Raw genomic sequence first — 21682 nt, 5'->3', positions numbered from 1 at the left:
TGTTATTATAAAACAGCGTATATTGATTGTAATATATTCTTGATTGAAGTGGTTTCTCTTGTAAGGATAATTTAAACAACAAAAAACAAAAACAACTTTTTTTAAAAAAAGAAAAATATTTTTTGCTCAAATTTTTTGCTCAAATTTTTTGAACCACTGGATCTTTTCTGGATTTTCTTGTAAATTTAATCTACTACCTATGTTGCCATATTATTTTTATCAACAAATTATATTTTTTAACTAAAAACTAAAAAAATCTCCAAAAAAATTTTCAAAAAATTCCTCGAAAAATTCCAAATTCTCAATTTTTTTTTTCGCGAAAAAAAACTCATAATCGTGTTTCTGGATACTACCCCTACAAATATTTGCATTTATTTAAGACTCACCTTGTATAATTATTATATAGGGTGTCCCAGAAATAAGTGCAAGTATTTTAAGGGGTGGTAGATCTCGATAAAAGAAACATATTTTCTCTTTATCGTTTTTCAAATAAGTCCAAAAGAACGGAGTGACTTTACTTTGAAAATTTGGAAAAAAAAATTTTTGCTAAAATTTTGAGAACCACTGGATCTTTTCTCGATTTTCTTTCTTGTAAATTTAATCCATTACCTATGTTGCCATATTATCAAGAAATTATTTATTTTAAATAAAAAAAAATCAAAAAATTTTTCAAAAAATTTCGAATTTTCAATTTTTTTTTCCCGAAAAAAACCTCATAGGCGTGTTTCTGGGGTTGAACTATACTACCAGTTAAAATACTTATTTCTGGGACACTCTGTATAAATACATATTGTTGTAGTAACTTCAACGGTCTTCAAAAAAGGTCCGATGTAAAATTTAATTTTATTGACTAGTTTGTGAGTTATTGAAGATTAAAGTTCAACTTTAAATCGTATATGATAACTTCCACAATTTTTTATATTTTATCACAAAATATGGCTCATAAACATAAATTATCATATTTTATCACGAAATAATGGCCCAAACACCTAAAATATCATATTTTATGTTTTTGAGCCATTTCGTGATAAAATATAAAAAATTTTAGAAGGTACCGTATAAGATTTGAAGTTGAAATTTAACCTTCAATAACTTTCAAACGAGTAGATTAAATAAAAATTCATATCAGATCTTTTTTGAAGACCGTTCAATTTCCTACAAGAATTTATGTTGATTTCTACAAAACGCTGATTTGTTAGAACGCAATAAAATTCAAAAAAAATTGTTTCCCGGTGTTATTTAAATGGAAAATATCAAATCACGATGAGACACCTCTTAATATTAATATTAAAAGTTCAAACTTTTCCAGAATTTTTTTCATCATCCTGAACGATAATTTCACAATAACTAAAAAGAAAAAAAATATGCACCCTATTATGTATATTTAAACAATTTGTACATAAAAATTTTCTTTTAAATCTATGGGTTAGAAATTTTTGATTTGATTTAAAATAAATTATAGAAGTTCAATAACACAAGACGGAATATATAAGAGTGATATTTGTCTGTCATTTTTATTCAAAAATAAATTGTATGTTTTTGTCAATTGTTGACTATTTTCTGTTCAACTCGTCCCTTGCTGTATGTCTTTATATTACAAAATTTCCACAATTGAAAGAGATATGATACGCACATTATTTTTATAAATCAGGGCTAAATAAATTGTTAAATAAAAACATACCTTTTTATTGGTCTATGGCGATTATGCGATATCAGGCAAACTTTTAAACACGGACCGGTTGGAAGTTATTCGAATTTGAGTTTCTAATGTAATCGTACCAGGTTTGGGATCTACAAAGTTCTCCTAGTTCACCACCTTTACTTGAACTTTATAATCTATACTGGAGATTCAGTAATGGTCTGATAATCGTAAATTTTATGTTGAGTATCTAAGCTATGTAACTTTAATTAATATTAAAGTTGCTAAACAGCAAAGTAAATTTTGGAGTTTTTAATTGCTAACTACGTAGATGTAGAGAATTTGTGTTTTTTAATATCCGATTACATAGTGATTAATGGTCTTGGCACGTTAGACGTTTATGTAGAACCGGTGAATTTTTTTGAAAATTTTTGCATAAAGGCACCTGCTCCATCTGTCTAAATTATTTTCAGCATTACAGTGTTGCCGCTACATACTAAAAGTAGTAGAATCTTTGTTATTTTAAATGCAACACCCGGTATATTATTATATTTTTTGAAACTTCTTTCATATCTCGAAATGTTTCTACACTAACCTATACCAATCTCTAAAAGTTTTCGAGATAAAAAATAAAACATGTGTAAAATTGACAAAAACCTGATATTGAATTATTACTGGTTAAATCATAAATTCGACATTTTGAAAGCTAAAATTTGGTTTATGGGTTAAGAAAAGTCGGCATATTCGATCTGTCTAAATCAACTGATTTTGATATCAAACAGGGAGGTCAGAAAAAATAGTTATTTCTGATTGGTATAAAATCGTTCAAATTATTGTTATCCCAATAAATGGAATCCCAAATAAAATTGTTTTTCAACGATATATCACGTTCCCATACCTAAATCTTCTGATTTCTTCAGTAAAGCCATTTAAAAGATAATAATTCTTAAATAATAATAATACTGATAATGTAATTTTAACAGAACGTCAACGGTTTGTTGTAGACATATCTGTTTTAAAAAGTAAAGTGTTCTCGAATAGTTCAATTTAAATATTTTAAATAGTTTTTTTCTTTATTCCTTGTATTTTTTTTGCTTCCGACGACGGATAGAGATAAACTTTCCGAAACGTTAAGCATTTTTTTCTTTGTTAGGCAAATTTTTATAACTGTAAACATAACTTCTGACAAGCAGCGTTCGTTTAGGTTTAACGCAGAAGTGTTTACAAAAAATAACTATTTTATTTTGTAGATTTTTCTTGCAGTGCAGTGCCGAAATACCCATAAAGAATTTTTTGGAGGAATGCTATTATAATTGTTTCCTTTAAAGAAAATCGTTACCATGACAAATATTCAAATTTGATAAGTTTCAATTAAAGTTTACGTGCTAAATTTGTAAATTGTAATGGTAACGAAATTCCTGAATAAAACTGTATTAATAGAATAATTACTTTTTAAATATATCTACTTAAGAAACTGAAAGGTTTAATTATAGGAACATGATATATCGTTGAAAAGCAATTTTAGTAGTCTTTTGAATTTTAAACAATATATATAAGGTTTAATTTCAAATAACAAAGATTTGAGCAAGTTTATAACAAACGGAAATAAATAACATTTTTGCTCTCTCTGTGTAATATCCAATCAGTTTATTTGGACAGATCGAATATATGAACTTTCGTTAACTTATAATCCAAATTTTAACTTTAAAAATGTTTAATTCATGATTTTACCGATGCATATTTACGATCATGTTTTTGTAAATTTTACACGTTTTATTTTTTTGTCTCAAAAACTGTTAGAGATAGGTATAGATTAGTATAATAAAGAATTTATGAGATATAAAAGTCGTTTCCAAAAGTGTAATGATATACTGGGTGTTCCATTTAAAATAAGAAAGATACTACCACTTTTTGAATAAAGCGGCAACACTGTAATGCTAAAAATATTTTAGAAAGATGGAGCAGGTGCTTTTATGTAAAAATCCAAATTTTCAAAAAAATTATATTATCGGCTCTCCATAAAAGTGTAACGTGCCATGGCCGTGAATCACCCTATATACCGTATGTCCCCGGATTGTCTTTACAAGAGGAAAAACTTTTTTATTATTGACTTTTGGCTGTGGTTACGGCTTCTATAAATGCTTCATAATCTCTTCCTCCGCTATATGGTTTAATGTTCTCCAATTCATCTTTCTCACTCTTAAGTAAAGTTAAGATTTAAAACTGATCAAAACTTTACTATACCGGTATTGCTCGTGTTGGTATAGATTCGTCATCCAAATCTGGTGGATTTCTTAGAGGACTTTCCGGTGTACTCTGTTTCTTCATGAGCATCTCCAATTTCCTCTGAAGTTAGTCGATAGTCCTTTGCAATGCAATTCTTCTGTACTAGGTGTAGAAGTTCCTTCATCTCTTTCTTGGCAAAACTGATGCACGTTCTTGTCTATAATTCTTCCTTTAATGCAATAACTTCCTTCTGCATACCAGTGCTTTTCGGAGCGTGTCTAGGCCACTCTTAGTCCCTAGACCAGATTCAACGTCCTGTATATAGTTTTTATGATCGCTTAATCCGAACCTAATAGACCAATTTTCTGCTAGTGAATTACAACGCCTTCTCCATACAACCTATCACCCTATTTTTTTACCAGTACGTTTTATGAGAATATCCAGCACTAATAATTTCACTTACCTACCTCAAATCGAAAAAACCTACTCTCTTAATAAAAAAAACTTCACTACTCTTACAATTACCCTCATAAGTACTTCAAAAGGTGTGATAATATAAATGTAAATATTGTTGTAAAACATTCAGTCCAGATGTCCCGGCGCGGCACCCAGCTACTCTCTGCGTCTAGCAACTCAAACTCAGATGGAACAGCAAGCTGATTACAATCCACAATTTCTCCGTTCCGGTTTAATCTCCACTGAAACTCATTCGATTTTTCTCTTCTTTTAAAACAACAAAAAGTATGGCGTTAATTAAAATTCTATCAATAACAATCTATCAAAGAATGAAAACGAAATTATTATATTACGATAGAAACGCGATTTGATTTTCAAGACTTCATTTCTTCAAGAAAAAATTCAACTATATTTTCACGTTTCTTTCAATTTTCTCTAAAACGGTATAAAAATTTGGAAAAGTATAAAGGGGATTAACCATTTTAAGACAAGCAAGAATTTTTATGAAGAATGCATTTTACTCGAAATGTCAATAATAAAAAAGTTTTTCCTCTTGTAAAGACAATCCGGGGACATAAAATCTCAAAGGTTTTTTTGTCCCATACATTCTGCAGCTACCGCTTCACCAGTTGATAATCCTTTTTTTAAATGAAACGTATATATTTGCAGATTGGTTAAGAAGTATTTTTATATTATTTAATTGCTATTTCTGCAGATATTAATTAATCAATAATTCTTTCTGCAGAACGACAATAACACCAAAAATATAATAAAATATTTAGAAATCTCGTGCTTTTTGTTATTTAAAATAATTATTAAAAATGGCTATTTTTTCGAAATAAAAATACAAAAACAAAAATCTTAAAGAACATTCAGTAGATCTGGTAACATTTCTTTTCCTTCCGTCGCTATCATGGCAAATCAAGTGTCAAAATTGTCATAACGTCAAATACGTGTCAAATACTAAATTAAAATATTTTGAAATTCCGTGCTTAATCTTGATTAATATAATTGATTAAAATAATATAAATAATCGATTTTTCTATATGTATGTCATGTTTTACCAGTTTGTAGGTTTTATCCCCGCCCAGCACCCCTAACGCTCCTCGGTCCCCTAAGTTAATTTGGTTGAAAAAATTCTTAAAGAAACCCAATTTCTTTCCTCCCCCAGTATATTTGCAGTCTCTGTATAGAATGTGAGTATATAATTTTTTTCCATATAATCCAAAAATAGCCGAAAAACGTATATGCAACTGTTACCATAAAAATGTAAATAAAACTTGGTAATCGCGGGATTTTATACACAAAAATTGCCAGAAAGATTCCTGTAAAAGACCTAAGGAAATTAGTTTGACTAAATAATTTTTGGAAATTCACACCCTTAGAGAGTAGAATGGAGTGAGTAGAATTTTATACAAGGGTTTATTTAGTGACATTAATAATATGCCCGAAATATTTTTTATTCAAATCATCCCTATAAGGGTATAAAATAACCTATACAGAGAGTACCTATTAGTGCTCTTAAGATTCTTATATTGACGTCATTTTAGGCGAAAAATTTAAAATAATTTTTTAAGAAGGTATATCAAGAAAATCGGCAATTGAAAACTAATTTTATATTAGTTTCTTATCACAAGACTATAGGTACTACAGTATACAGCGTGGTTCGAACTGTATTCCGGAAAATTCGGCAGCATATTTTACTGATAAAAATAAGTAAAAAAATTAAATGTGTGCCCTAAAATGCTTAATTTCGGAGATATTTATAGAGATTATAAGTTTCATTTTTATTTCGATATTTTCCAAATAATTTCCGAAGTAACGTCAATATTTGGATGAAAATTGGTGTCTAGGAGTTTTTTTGACATGAGAAATCTGATTTTGATGTCAACATGACTGCTATTTGTAGGGGGCGCCACCTACATGTGTTTAAACTGTTTTGAAGAGTAATATGTTTTTTTCCGTACCTGTATAAAACTACTAAGTGAAAAAATATACATTTCCGTTATTTTCTACGTAAAATATATATCTCTTGGAAAAAATCGCTACAAACAACCGTTCACAAGATATTTACAATGGAAATAGTCAATACATGTCATTATTGACTAAAAATAAACATGTTGAGTAGATAGTTATTTGACTGAAATGAGAAATTTGGGAACTGTTATAAATTTTTCTTCGAAAAAATAATGATAAAACAGTTTCTGTTGAACTTTTGGCACAAAAATATTTCAAATTTGTGATTTTAGGGAGAACGCTCACCAAAGTGACGTAGCATATGACGTTGCTGGCATGGCATGCTACAACGACAATTGACGTTTCAGACAGCGCTACTTCAGTGTGCGCTGACACACTTATTGTCGTTTGTTCAATTTGACGTAACTTGCTAGATGCATGTTACTTGCCAGATTACGTGCTACGTCAGATGCTACGTCACTTTGGTGGGCGCTCTCACTTAGTCTAATAACTATTTAGTCAACATGTTTAATTTATGTCAATGATGACAGATATTGGTAATTTCGATTCCAAATATCTCGAGAACCATTACTCGTAGCGATTTTTACCAAGAGACCTTTTTTACGTAGAAAATGCCATAAATGTATATTTTTTAAGTAGCTGGTTTTACACAGGTACGGACGAAAAGTTATTACTCTTCAAACCAGTTAAAAATACGTAGGTGGCGCCCTCTACAAGTAGTATCCATATTGACATCGAAATCAAATTTCCCATGTCAAAAAACTCCCAGACATCAATTTTCATCCAAATATTGACATTACTTCAGAAATTATATATATAAAAAAATCGAAATAAAAATGAAATTTCTACACCCTGTATCTCCGAAACTAAGCATTTTAGGACATACATTTATAAGAACTTTTTTACTTATTTTTAACTGCAGAATATGTTGCCGAAGTTGCCGGAATACAATTCGGACCACCCTGTATAACTCGAAAAACAAAAGAAACCTAATTTTCAAAATAAAAACACTAAATCACCACAATACACCAAAACACTTTTACTTTTACACTGGACGCGCGTTTCGCTAACCATGTTAGCATCATCAGCAGATGATTATAAACAAAAGTGTTTTGGTGTATTGTGGTGATTTAGTGTTTTTATTTTGCTGTGTAACACCAAAGGTTCCAACCCTGAACTGTAAACCTATTTTTATAAATATCGAACTGGTACATGAATCTAAAAAGTTCTTATGTTAAACTTTTATATTTATATATTGTACCTTTGTGTTATTTCCGTTTATTATTAAAGCATTATTTTAGGTTATATTTTTGGAGTAGTAAACTGTTTACTTAATAGCATCTGATTATAAAATCGTTAGCGGTTAAAATCAGCATTACTAAACGGAATATTAATAGATGTTTTGATATAAGCGAGGCTTCACTTGATAAAAAATAGATTCGCTACTGAATATAGACGAATGATACACAAGCGTTTTTTGGAAAGATAGAATTTCTCGTGGGGGAGATAATATCTGTGGCCTACATAATTTATCAACTCTTAACGTCATTATAATATTGAGTGACTTAAATTTAAAGATTATGCCTAGCATTAATTCTATAATGCGTAGTGTTCAATACAAATATCACGATGTCTAATAAATAAAAATATATAAATAAATAAATTTATATTTTTTATATAAAATTTCAGCATATGTTAATAATTTTACGTAATAAAAATATGTTCGCCATACCATCCCGGCAAGCGAAACCTTGGGCCGGCGCACGCTGGTCGATTTTCGGCGAAATGTGGCAAAAAGTGATAAAAACTAGTTTCAAATTACCCTGTCGGAAATGTTTCAAATGTACAGACAAAACACCAAAAAACAAGTTGGCTATGCAAAAAAGTTGTAAAAGTGTCGTCTTATTACTTGAAAACAATTTCAAAACAAACTGTCACTTGGAATACCATTGTGTTAATAAACATTAAACATAATTTGTTAAATTGTTATTACGGTTTTTAGTATCCTGTAATTTTGGAAAAGTGTTTTTTACCATGAATGATAATTCTGGAGGTATGTAGTTAATATTTAAGTAAAAATATGTACTTTTTATTTGGTTTTGGATAAAGAATTATGCAAAGAAATGGAGAATGTACTTTCGCATTTATTTTTCACGATTTTACGTAGTTTTAAATCAATTTTATTACTGTTCCGCTCATTTCCCATTATAAATATATTTTTCCTCATATAATTATCTACCTTATAGGCTGTAAAAAGTTTTCTTGCGCATATTTGCGCATTTTGTCATAAACTGTAAAACACACTGTAGAAGTAAATAATGAGGCCCCTCTTTTATTTTTTAAACCCATGTTGTATATGGCGTTAAAATATTGCATACACATATAATACCAATGACCTCTAAATAAAGTAGACCCGGCATTTCATTCATGAAAAGAGAAAGATCAGAATCAGACATTCGTTTCTTGTTCTATGCGAGTGGGAACAAGACGGGCTGATCGCAGTCATGAAGGATTCCCGAGAGAATGGCAACGATGTTCAGAGATTTTGAGAATGGGTGCCAGTGGCGTAGTTACTTTGATTGTAATATATAATTTTATATTATATTCTCGTAAATATGATTTTCGGATACGATATATTGTTGTCCACAATGTTTTTCTTCTGTCTCGACTAAATTCTTCTCGACTAAAAAATTCAATAATTTTTTCCTTAAAATATTCTATAAATACTAATTTCTAAAATTTCTTTTAACAAATACAAATACTTTTAGTTACTTTTTATCAAATGCCTCCTCTTTAGCCATACAAAGTAATACTCAATATGATACAATGTATACATTAATTTTATTCGAACGTTTAATAACAAAATTTCTTCAAGGTATTTTAACTATATATATCTATAATATAATCATATATTTTCAAATTCTATATCAACTAAACATCTCTGTATCGTTTATTATTAATGAAATCTAAATATTATCGTCAAAACTTTCTAATTTTTAGTATTTTTTCAATCCATTTCCAGTTGTTCCACATACATCTAAAATAAATATTACTTATATATAATACCTATTCAAATACCATTATATAATATTATACATAATATTAAATAATAACAAAAATAAAATAATATTTATTTTATAAAAAATAATTATAACCAAATATCAAATCAAAATTGACATTTTTCATAATAACCATAGATATAAGATGCAGTGACATTTAAAATAGAGATTCAAATTTTGAAAATGACTACTTCTATACTCCAATCACTTCTATACGAAAATAACTAATTGAAATTATGATATGCACATTTCCATTGTAATGTCTGTAAATTGCTCCAGTAGTAATATAATCCATGTTCAATGAATACGAGCCGAAGACGACTTTTATAAAACTTTTATGTGAATTAATGGTATTATTTTGATTGAAGCAACGGTGAAAAATGAGAATATTTTAAAACTGTCGTGACGAATTGCAATTTAATATTAGGTATAAAAATATTACTATTTATAACAACAATAACAAAGATCTTTGTTAAACAAAAGAAAATTTCTAAAATATTTACTTATTTCTGGATCAGTTTCTTCGCTGGATCAGTTTCTTCGAGACCTTGTACTGAATAAATAATTAACAATTCAATAAAACATATCAAACAAAGACGCATTCATCTTTTAAACTATATAATTTTTTTTAGTCTTAATAAACAAAACAAAAAATACATTCCTCTATTACAAAAATTATACTATCAAAAAAAATGGCGTCAAAAATGACAATCGGTGATAATTTTGGCAAGGTGATGACCCCTACTCTTGTTTATTTTTTAATGACACTTACTGGCAGTAGTACGCCTTAAGGTTGTATTTGATTTTTAAATGGTGTAATATAAATTCGAAAAATTTTTTTTTGGATATCGATTTGTGTTACTGGAAACGTTCTATTCTTTTATAATTTTTCTATAATCAGTATTAGTTTTTGACAAGTTTTATGTCAATTTTTAATAAATGAAACCTAGAAATAGACCTCGCCAAAATTATATTCGATTGTTATTCCCAGCAGTCTTTGACGCCGTTTTTTTCGATCATACGGTATTTAGTATTTAATATCCATTATATAAATCTATTTTGATTTTACACTTAAAAAATCATCTTTAATAACTAAAAATCCTAATAAAAATCAGTATGATCGAAAAAAAGGCGTCCAGATGGCTTAGAAATGTACGCCGTTTTTTTTTCGATCATATGGTATATATCACTATTGAACATTTTTCGTAATTGTGACATCTTTAATTTTTTATATATTTTTTCAACAAATTAATATTCGCATTTGTATACTTGGTTTTGATAATATTTAAATATTATGATCAAGATATTCAATAAAACCAAACGTGACGAAACTAACTTAATGTAATGGTTCGTTACTTATAACGGTATATTCCAAAACTGTGTGATTTACTAATATTTTCAAAACTTTTTTCCTATTTTACCTTTCGGCACCGCACTGATGTAACATAGCCTTACTCACCTGTGAAATCAAACTTCTAGGTTTAAATCGTCTCTATTTTTGCAAATTAAGCAAGTTCGCACCATTGTCTTATTGTTTCTGAATAAAATCACTAAAAATAATACCACAAAACACTAAAATATCTGGAAATCACCTCATAAAACATTTCGAAAAACCACACATTGGCAACGCCGTAAAGCAATTTATGAACGAATTCGAACTGGATGTTTTGTTGGCTGCCTGAATTTAGGAGTAAAGATAGTAAAATGCGTACGTTTTCAGTATCAGCTGGCGTTGCGACGTTGTCGATTGTTTTATGTTAAATTTCTTAAAATCTAAAAATTAAAATTACAGAAGATTTAAATAACGGCTAATGCCGATTGGGAGTAGTTCGTGATACTAGGCTACCTTTAATTATTATCGGTTTAAAGTATTCTACGACGTAATCTATATTTGGAATTCCTGGTTTACAATGTGGGTTAGCTATCCCCGTACGTAGACGTAGGTAAGATTTCCTTTTAAATGCGGTCGAAGTGGAAATTTGGCATACATGCAATTTTCTAAGGCAATGATGGATTTCGCCAAAATGTAAGTCGCCGGGTCTAATTTATTTCGATGTCATTGTATAATACCAAACTATCTTTTACTACTTAATACCTACCTACTATCTTTTGACATATTTTTTTATGTTAAATGTCAAAAAGATAGCTGGACGCCATTTTGAAAAAAACTAAATAAAAAACGTTAAGTAATATTTTAATTGAAAGGTCTTTTCATTCTTAATATATGACCAAATTTTAAATTAAATTAATTAAAATCACTGTCACTTTCCCAAACAAAATGGCGCCCTGCCAAAATTTTAAAAATTCTAAAATAATTTTAGTTTTTATTTTTTTTTATTTTGGATCAAGTTTTAGTTTTAGTTTTATGAATTTTCAAGCCTGTGTAACCAAAATGAATATAAGTGAAAAAATTGTTCTTTAGTAAAATCCATTAAATCATTAAACTTTTATGTTGAAGACTTTTTTCCCAAACGTCAAATTAAAAAGTTATTAATTAGGAGGGGTACATTTAACTGTAAACATCCTGTGCATGCTAAAATTTGTGGACCAAATTGACTAAAAAACACAAGAAACACATATTTTTAACGTTCAGGTCATTTTCTTGTTGCAAAATATTTTTTGCCACGTTTCGACGAAAATCGACCAGTGTGCGGCGTTTAGATGTGTAGGAGTGAATCGCTATGGCGATCTAGTAAGTCGGAGAGAACAAAAATATGAAGTATTTATTATATAACCACTTGATATTTTCCAAGTACAGCGGTGGCGGTTGTTGCTAAATATAAAATAATTATATTTAGCAACACACGCCGTACATGGAAAATTTGCCTCGTTGTTAGGCTTGTTACTATTCATATTAATAAACATGTAAATCTTTCTTCTCTCAATCGTTTATATCGCATGGGAATTTAGCCAGTTTTTGCCACTGCTTCACAATACACAAACGAATAATTAATTCATTCCAATCTGATTTTCTTTAATTAAATTCTAATAAATTCAACGGGTTTATACACTCACGGAATTCTATTTAGTTAATAAAATCCCTTGTCGCATTATTATAATTATCCCATTTAGTCAAATTAAATTGTAGCTAATCTGAGATTAACCTCTAAAAGAGATTAATTTTGGTTCAAATTAGGTAACTGTATTATACACTCATCGGTACGAAAACCTGGCACATTAAAATTTTGTGTGTTTTAAAGTTTTATACATATATTGTGTTTTAGTGGACCGATTTTGATGATATTTTAAGCAAATTGTAGCTAAATTGTTTGAATTTTTAGTATATCTTTCTAAATTAAAAATGAAAGTTTCCATCTGCAAATTATACACACAGGAAATTCACAATGCTGCTATTTTGATGAAAGTTTGGAACACCCTGTGGAATATATTAAAAAAAAAACAAGGAATTTTAAATTATTTTATCATCTAGGTGCATCTTCTCTCGATAGTTTATTTTTTGGTTTGTTTCAATAGGCTTTATTTTTTTGGAGATATTCGAAGAAGACACTAACCTTGTTTCGTAAGTTTTATGTTAAAACCATGTCTTTTGGAAATAATGTTTATGATTTATTTAATGTCAGTTATTGAAAAATTATATTATTATTGTCTGTTGGCTGTTACTCTAGCAGAAATGGTTCTAAATCCAAAAGTTGTATCCGCTAAAGTTGCTTTAATTGAAGCTGATAGATTTAAAAATTATATCGCTAAGAGATTTAAATGTGCACCATAGAGAAAGATAATAAAAAGAGAGTGGCTGATTAAATTAGAACAACTGGTATTATAGATGTCCTAAATTTTTACAAATTCAGCTTCGACTGACGTTTTTGTTTCCATCTTCTTCTAAAAGCAGCTGTACAAGCAGTAATAAGAGTGAGATCATTAGGATGTCGAGTATTATTATTTATCATTATCAGATTGGCAAATAATTGAACATTAAATTGCATAAAAAAAATTTTAACTCAAGATTTTTGTAACATTTGTGCTTTTTGTAACTTTTTATTACTTTCTCTAGGATGTGCACGAAGTACAGTACAATCGCTTCTTTGAAACAAGTTCATATGCTAGACGTCCAGAAACCTTATGAGAGAACCGTATGAGATTATCGCTAAGAAACCGCTGGCCGCCGGCCGCGCCATTTGCCAGCTTTTCACATTTATAATGTAGGGTGAAAGTACCTGTTTTCGGCCACTTAAGGATATTTCTGTAATAAAATGCTGATATAAAAATACTGCATTAAACTAGTTAAACTTTAAGCATTCTATATACTAGCTTATAGTATAGAGAAGTGATTGCAATGCACTAACTAGTGCCAAATTAATACCATTATTTTGAAAAATGTATTTTTTAAAAAAATAGAGATTTTACCGTTTGTCGGTCACCCGCCATATTTGTCGGACACTATAAGACCAGTTATCGGACGAGTGGCCGAGAACTACAGGTATTCGTCCACGAGAATTAAAACAAATCAAGAAGTTAAATGAAAATGAAAGCATTTATTCTATTTTCAAAATATACGTTTAGATTTTAAAAATTAAACAAAACATGGGCGAAAAATGTTTTTAAACAAAAATAACACCTACATGTACGTCACAGCATTTGGAAAGTTTTTGTTCTTAGTTTTAATCCCTTTTGTTTTTAGTTGAATCCCTGAACACAATTACACAATTACATTATGGGGAAATAGTGTTCGAAAATAGGTACCGTGTTTGTATATTTTAAATTTTCTATTTTACTATTTATTGAAACTTTGTCGCGAAATGTCCGGCAACAGGTAGTGTCCGGCTAACAGGTACATCTACCCTATTGCACCTAAAGAATGTACATGTAAGTGAACGAACTGTAAGAAGAAGATTAAACGAAGCAAATCTTATGTCAAGAAGGTCTGCTTGGGAACCACAACTTACTAGGTCAGTTAAATAGGACCCTTTTGGGGCGCGGGTTTTTGGCACGGTTTTAATATAAAAAATACAAAAATATGTTACTGCCTTCTTCAACAAAATAAACATCTTAAACAAAATAAAGCTATTGAGATGAACCAAAAAACAAACTATCGAGAAAGGATGACCTAGATGGTAAAATGGGTTTTAAGTTCCTTGATACCATAACAAATTCCACAGGGTGTTACAAACTTTCACCAAAATATCAACATTTTGTTCTCCCTCGTAAAATTGACAGATATGAACGTTCATTTTTAATTTCGAAAGATATACTAAAAAATCTAATAATTTAGCTACATATTACTCAAAAAATCATCAAAATCGGCCACTAGAACAAAATATATCAAAGATTAAAATACATCAAAATTTTAAGGTGCCCGTTTTTCGTGCCGGTCAGTGTATATTCAATAGGTTGATAAAGCATTATGTGGCTTATTATTGCTAATTTACATTTTGTAAGTTATACATAATTGTATATTATTATTTTGTTCTCGAACTTATAAAAATAAAAAGTTGAGGTCTTTGCGTTACAACAGCAGTGTAAAAATACTAATAGGTACAGCAAAGCATCATATTTTGAACATTGGACGTTCGTTTTGCTAACAATCTATGTAACAAAAACGTAACTTACCAGTAAACCAGGATTCGTGCAAAACGTAGCTGGACTTTGTTAAAATAATTCAGGACCTAGAAAAAAAATGCCAATAATTAATTATATATAATAATGTGAAATTTTTTTTATTCTAGAAACACATATCATTAATTATTACATCTTTTAAAAAAACTTAATATGATTTATTAAAGAGTTTATATCAAATTATCTAATAAATAATAAATATAAATAGGAAGTAAAAGTTACTTGCAGTATCAATATGTAATATTTAAAATATTTCTTGCCATATAACTGTTATTTTTTAAAATCTTCAGCTTTCAAAAATAATAAAAAACTGAAAATAAGTTATGTTTTTTTGCCGTTAAGCCAAGCCCGCAGTATAGACGGGTGGAGGGAAGCTTGTCGGGTAGAGGGTGAAGGTTTATGGCTAGAGGGTAATATACCTTGTACGCAGTAGTGGACGGAAAATTACTAAAACAATAACCAATCTAATCAAGTTCAGTTGCAAATTGTAGCTCCCGTGAGTGTCTTTAGTATCATGCCCCTTTCAAAATTTGCTAGAAGGCTTCTGCTCTGTGACAATTCTTATGTGGACTTTGTAAATATGGAAAATAAGAAGATGTGAGTGCATGAGTATAACTTGCATAGAGACCATGATGGAGAATTTTTGCGAGTTTACAAGAAAATGCGAAATTACCCTGACAATTTTTTTATTTATGCACGTATGAGTGTAAAATCGTTTGATTTTCTACTTAATAAAGTTCAAGACAAATTAGAAAGGATGTCTACAAACTTCAGAGAAGCAATTTCTACAGAAAAACCCTTGTGCATTACAATTTTTCTTCCATTTTTAGACCAAAACTACTTTACGCCTGGCTAAAAATATCGAACACGACTGATCCTCAAGTGGCTCGCTTGGCGAGTTGCTTTGTGGCTTAAGTTGGGGGATTGCACTGCGGCTGGTATTGTTAAAATCGCATGTTACGGAAACATACCTCGCGGGTTACTTGGAGGGTTGCTTGGCGCCTCGATACCCACAACCCTCCAGGTAACTTGCTTGCACTGCGGCCTCAGCTTTAGGGGGAAACCATCCACACTCTCGTTACCGGTTTCGGGGTTGGTCATTAAACGAGCTAACCGGGCTGGATTTCCCAGAACGGCAAACAAATTACTATATCAACTGGCGACTTAGTTTAGTGTCGGTTGGTGTCGGTAAGTTATTAGATAAAGATCTAATAGCGCCAGTACACAGATGGAAAGAAGCATTTTCAGGCGGCTCCATAAATAGATTTAGCTGTCCGGGCTGGATTTCTGTTTGTTCGCCGTTCTGAGAAATCCAGCCCGGTTAGCTCGTCTGATGATGGGATATAGGCCCCGAAACCGATAACGAGAGGGTGGTTGGTTTCCCCATAACGGCAAACAAACATAACTTTTTTGTTATTTTCAGTTTTTCGTTATCTTTGAAAGTTCAAGATTTTTCAAAAAATACAATTTTTTAAAATTAAATCGTATTTTTTAAAAATGGCAAATTAAAATACATTTTTTGTTCCCTTCTATACAATATAAACTATTGTTGATACTATATGGTTTGTCTTCAGTTACCAACACGTAAAAATAGAAACTACATGAACATAACTAACTAAAACTGGGGTGCATTTGTTTGTTTTTCTTTGTATATCTACATGGCTGATTGTATTGTGTAGTCATAACCAGACAAACTGTAATACGGTATTTTACAATCTAGAAAACTTATTTTTGTTTGATGAAAAGTTTTATGTGGACTTACGAGGGACATTAAATAAGCGAGATTTGTTAGCACAAGAAGACAATCTATTTTATTATTTCTCCAAAAAATCCTATATGGGTATTTCGCCACTGCAAGAAAATCTACAAAATTATTTTTTTTTTGTAAACACTTCTGCGTTAATCCAAACGGAAACTACTCGTCAGAAGTTAGGTTTACAGATATACAAATTTGCCCAACGAACAAAAAAATGGATAACATTTCGGAAAGTTTATCTTTTTTCCGTCTGAAGCAAAAAAAAAATATAAGGAAAAAAACTATGTTTTTTTTTACGTCTACAAAAACCGTTGACGTTCTGTTAAAATGCCATTATATCAAGTTAAACTTCAAAATTAACAATTACTACCTGATAACAATTACTTAATAAGGTAAAACCAAAAAGCCCCAAACTTTCTGTATGATTATTTTTAATTTTTACGTATGTTATGTTTATTTATATTATGTTCTTTAAAATCAAAGAAGCGACGGAAATAGATAAAATTTACGAAACGTTAAGCATTTTTTTGTTCGTTAGGCGGCAAATTTGTATATCTGTAAACCTACCTTCTGACATGTAGTTTCCGTTTGGATCAACGCAGAAATGTTTACAAAAAATAATTATTCTATTTTGTAGATCTTCTTGCAGTGGCATAGGATTTTTTGGAGAGATGAATCCGCCACATAGGTATAGACATTTTTTTTTATTATTTAAATGAGATTTATGCTACTATCATCATGCAGTATTCGGGCAACTTGGGAATCATATTCTGCAGATAAAAGTAAGGTAAAAAGTTTGTATTAATGTATGTCCTAAAATGCTTCGCTGCGGAGATACAGGGTGTACAAGTTTCAATTTTATTTCCATTTTTTCGAAATAATTTCTGACCTAAATAAACTTTGGATGAAAATTGGTATCTTGGAGTTTTTTGATATGATAAATTTCATTTTGATGTCAAAATGACTCTGTATTGACTGTCAATATGACTATGATAAAACTACTAAGTAAAAAATATATATTTATGACATTTATTACGTAAAAAGGTATCTTGGTAAAAATCGGCTTCGAGTAATGGAGTCTTGTTTTTCAAATTAATATTTTTCTTAAAAAATATGTGATAATTGTTTTGGGTAGTATATTTTACTAATTAACATTAGCTAGTCTGTTATTATACTTTTCATTCATTTATATTACAAATTCAAATTAAAAAATAAAAAACTCAGCAGCTTAGAATTTTTGAAAACGCGTGCAAAAAATCCGAGCGCTAACGAAGTTCTAAATTAGAATTGAAAGTCTATTCAACCGTAGTATTATTATACCTGAGTTATTAACTGACTCTGAATTAAAATACGCTTGTAATGATATAAATAATTGTGCCGCAGGCGCATAATCAAATAAGAAGCCGAATAGTTGATATTTTAAGAATATTTGTTAACATTATTTACTTATACAGGGTGATACACGGCCATGGCATATTCGACGTTTAGGGAGAACCACTGATAGGATTTTTTTTAGAAATAGGTATGGATTTTTGTATAAAGGCACCTACTTCCTCTGGCTAAATTATTTTCAGCATTACTGTGTTGCGGCTTCTTCTAAAAGTAGTAGCATCTTTGTCACTTTAAATAAAACACTCGGTATATTATTACATTTTTCGAAACTACTTTCATATTTCATATTTTTTTATTATACTAGCCTATACCAATATTTAATAAAAATAAAAAATTACATATGCGTAAAATTGACAAAAACATCATCTTGAATAAGCGGTGGTTGTTGGTTAAATCATAAATTCGACATATTGAAAGCTGAAATTTGATTTACAGGTTAAGAAAAGTCGACATATTCGATCTGTCTAAATTAACCGATTGAATTCAAACAGGGAGATGAAAAAAAAATCCGTATGATATAAAATCGCTCAAATCATTATTTGAAATTCAAACCTATGTATACACACAACCAAACTTATATGGAATCACTCTTTATTTCTGACTAAATATCTTGCAAACGATAAAAATTGGTATACAGCTTTAAGATAAGGCTTTTTGTTATAAATAAACATGATAATAAAGAATAAACGACTGCCGCTCTTTATTTTCTTTTTTATTTTGTGTTCAGTAGTAAAATCACGATTGTCCAGTAATTTTCATTCGTTCCAAAAAAATGAAAAAATGCCTTATGTTGGATTAACAGATATATAGAGGGGAAGAATTATTGCTCTCACCAAACAAGGAATGCTCCAAATAGAGACGTAGCAGAGATAGTAGGCGTTACCCAGGGTGTTGTATCGAAAACATATGCAAGGTACTTGGAATTAGGAACACATAAGGATAGGCCCAAACAAAGTCGTCAAAGAGTCACAACTGAACAACAAGACCGCCTTGTGTACTAAATTACTAGAATAAATCCCAGTGTTTCTCATCCAGAGCTTCAAAGACAACTTCTGGCAGCTACAGGTGTGAACGTATCAGTTGAAACCAAAAGAAAAAGGCTTCGTGCTGAAGGGTTTTACAGTAGGAGAGAGTTACGGATCTCATAGTTATGTCGGCAAAATAAAATTGACCGGTTAAATTGATGCATTCAACATCAAAACTGGACAACTGAGAATTAACAAAATGTTTTATTTTTTGGATGAGACCAGAATTGGCCTAAGATCAGATAACCATCGAATTTGGGTTCTAAGAGCTCCAGGAAGACAAGCGAAACTTCAGGTTGCCAAATCTGTACCAAAATATAAAGAAGGAATTGTACTCTTCTGGGGAGGTATTATACTGGGAGCAAAAACTCCATTTTTATCACTTCAACAAATTTAAACGGGTCGAAAATATGTTGATTTGATGCTAGAACCAATCGTTACAAAGGGAGCGGAGAGCTGCAACTTAACGATAATTTTAAGATAATTTTAACTTCATGCACGATAGTGCACCTCCCCATACCAGCAGAGTGACTATAGAATGTCTTGATACGGAAGGTGTCATAATTTTGGACTGGCCTACAGGTTCACCAGGTCTAAACCCTATCGAACACTTATGGGACTAACGCAAAAGCAGGGTTAGAGCTCGTCGAAACAATTCAGGAAATTTTGCACAGCTTATTGATGCAGCATTAGCAGAATGGGAAAACATACCCCAAGACAACACTGATAATTTAATAAGAAGCATGCCAGCGCGGATAGAAGTTTGCATAAGGGCTAGAGGTAAAGAGGATTGGGAGATAGCGAAAAAAGTAATCACCTATAGGGAGACTAAAGGGGCGATCGAAAGTTTCGACCCATTCAAATCTCCAGGAGAGGACTGGGTGTTTCCGGCCTTATTGCAAAAGGCTGAGAACATTATCGTCCCTCGCTTATTAAGAATTTTTAGGGCAAGTCTGGCATGGTCACACCTGCCAGCTGACTGGACGAGAGCAAAGGTGGGGTACATACCGAAAGTGGGGAAACAAAACCTACAAACTGGCTCATATCGACCAATAAGCCTTACATCATTTCTGCTGAGAACTCTGGAGAAGATATTGGATGGACATATTAGGGGGAGGATTCTTACGTCTAATCCCCTGAATGTCCGACAATATGCTTATCAACAGGGAAAATCAACAGAACTGGCCCTCAACAATTAGGTAGGGGAAATTAAGAGTACCTTTGATCGCAAAGAAATTGCGGTAGGGATATTCTTAGATATTGAGGGAGCATTCAACAATGTCACCCCTCAATCGCTCCTAGGCGCTGTGAAAGCACGAGGAGTCGAAGCAACCATAACTGAATGGATTGAGCAAATGCTCAAAAATCGAGTAGCCACGACCTCGCTCAGTGGTGAGTCCGTTAGGTTTGTTCCGGGCAGTGGATGCCCGCACAAGGAGGAGTTCTCTCTCCTCTTCTGTGGACCCTATTAGCGGACGACCTGATGGCAATCATCGATGCATACGAGGTTGAAGCACAAGCATATGCAGACAACCTGGTAATCCTAGTAAAAGGACACAAAGAGGAGGACATCTCCTCAAAAATACAGGAAGTCCTAGATGCAATTCACGGCTGGTGCACACTGGAACAATTAAGTGTAAACCCACAGAAAACCGTAATCATACCATTCACCAGAAGAAGGAAAAACAGACAAACTGAAACCGCCCATTCTTCTTGGTGAGACAATTCCGTTTGCGGAGGAAGTTAAGTATCTAGGATTAAACCTGGACAAAAAACTTAGCTGGACCTCTCATCTGGAAAAAACATCAAAAAAGGCTTGCTATGCTCTGTGGGCATGCCGCCGAATTTGTGGTAGAAACTGGGGATTAAACCCCAAAAATATGTACTGGCTATACGTGACGGCCATCAGACCTATTATCACGTATGGTGCAGTTGCCTGGTGGCAGAAAGCCAACCAAACAACGGCAAAGAATAAATTGTCGAAACTACAACGACAAGCATGCTTAGCGGTGACTGATGCCTTCCATTCCACGCCGTCAAAAGCTATGGAAACCCTACTCGACCTACCTCCTCTTCAAATTCTTTTGGAAAGAGAGGCGAGATGGGCTACATATAGGTTTCTAAATATAGCACGAGGAAGCCAAGGAACAATTATGTTCATACAAAACCGGCTAGTAGAAGAACTACAGTCAGATGAGATTCTGGGAATGATCTCGGATCTTATACCACCAGTCCAACTCTTGACGCGCACCTACAACGTCCTGTTTCCGAATAGGGACGAGTGGGATAAGCCGGGAAACGGTTTACTACATGCGGAAATGTGTTGGTACACGGACGGATCCAAAAAAGAAAAAGGATCTGGAGCAGGAATTTACTGCAGCAGTCCAAAGACTGAGATCTACTACAGTCTTGGAAAACACACCACGATCTTCCAAGCTGAGCTATATGCTATTGAAACCTGTGTGCAACTGCTGGTAGAACAGCAATACACCGGGAAAACAATATGATATTTTCGGATAGTCAAGCCGCGCTGAAAGTACTTGAGGCAACGAAAAGCACGTCTATGACGATTCTTCAT

General features: G+C 31.5%; 1 long non-coding RNA gene across 1 annotated transcript in view; it reads right to left on the bottom strand.

Moving 5' to 3' along the window:
- The window catches only part of LOC115891055, a 319735-nt gene that overhangs the window by 103938 nt on the left and 194115 nt on the right, over positions 1-21682 (bottom strand). The window contains exon 3 of the long non-coding RNA XR_004051742.1: positions 14926-14981. This is a non-coding gene — a long non-coding RNA (uncharacterized LOC115891055). The remainder of the gene's footprint in view (positions 1-14925; positions 14982-21682) is intronic.

The sequence above is a fragment of the Sitophilus oryzae genome, unplaced genomic scaffold (genome assembly GCF_002938485.1).
Source record: "Sitophilus oryzae breed Bouriz unplaced genomic scaffold, Soryzae_2.0 scaffold_947_pilon_pilon, whole genome shotgun sequence".
NCBI lineage: Eukaryota > Metazoa > Arthropoda > Insecta > Coleoptera > Curculionidae > Sitophilus > Sitophilus oryzae.
This window is presented reverse-complemented; position numbering and strand designations above follow the sequence as displayed.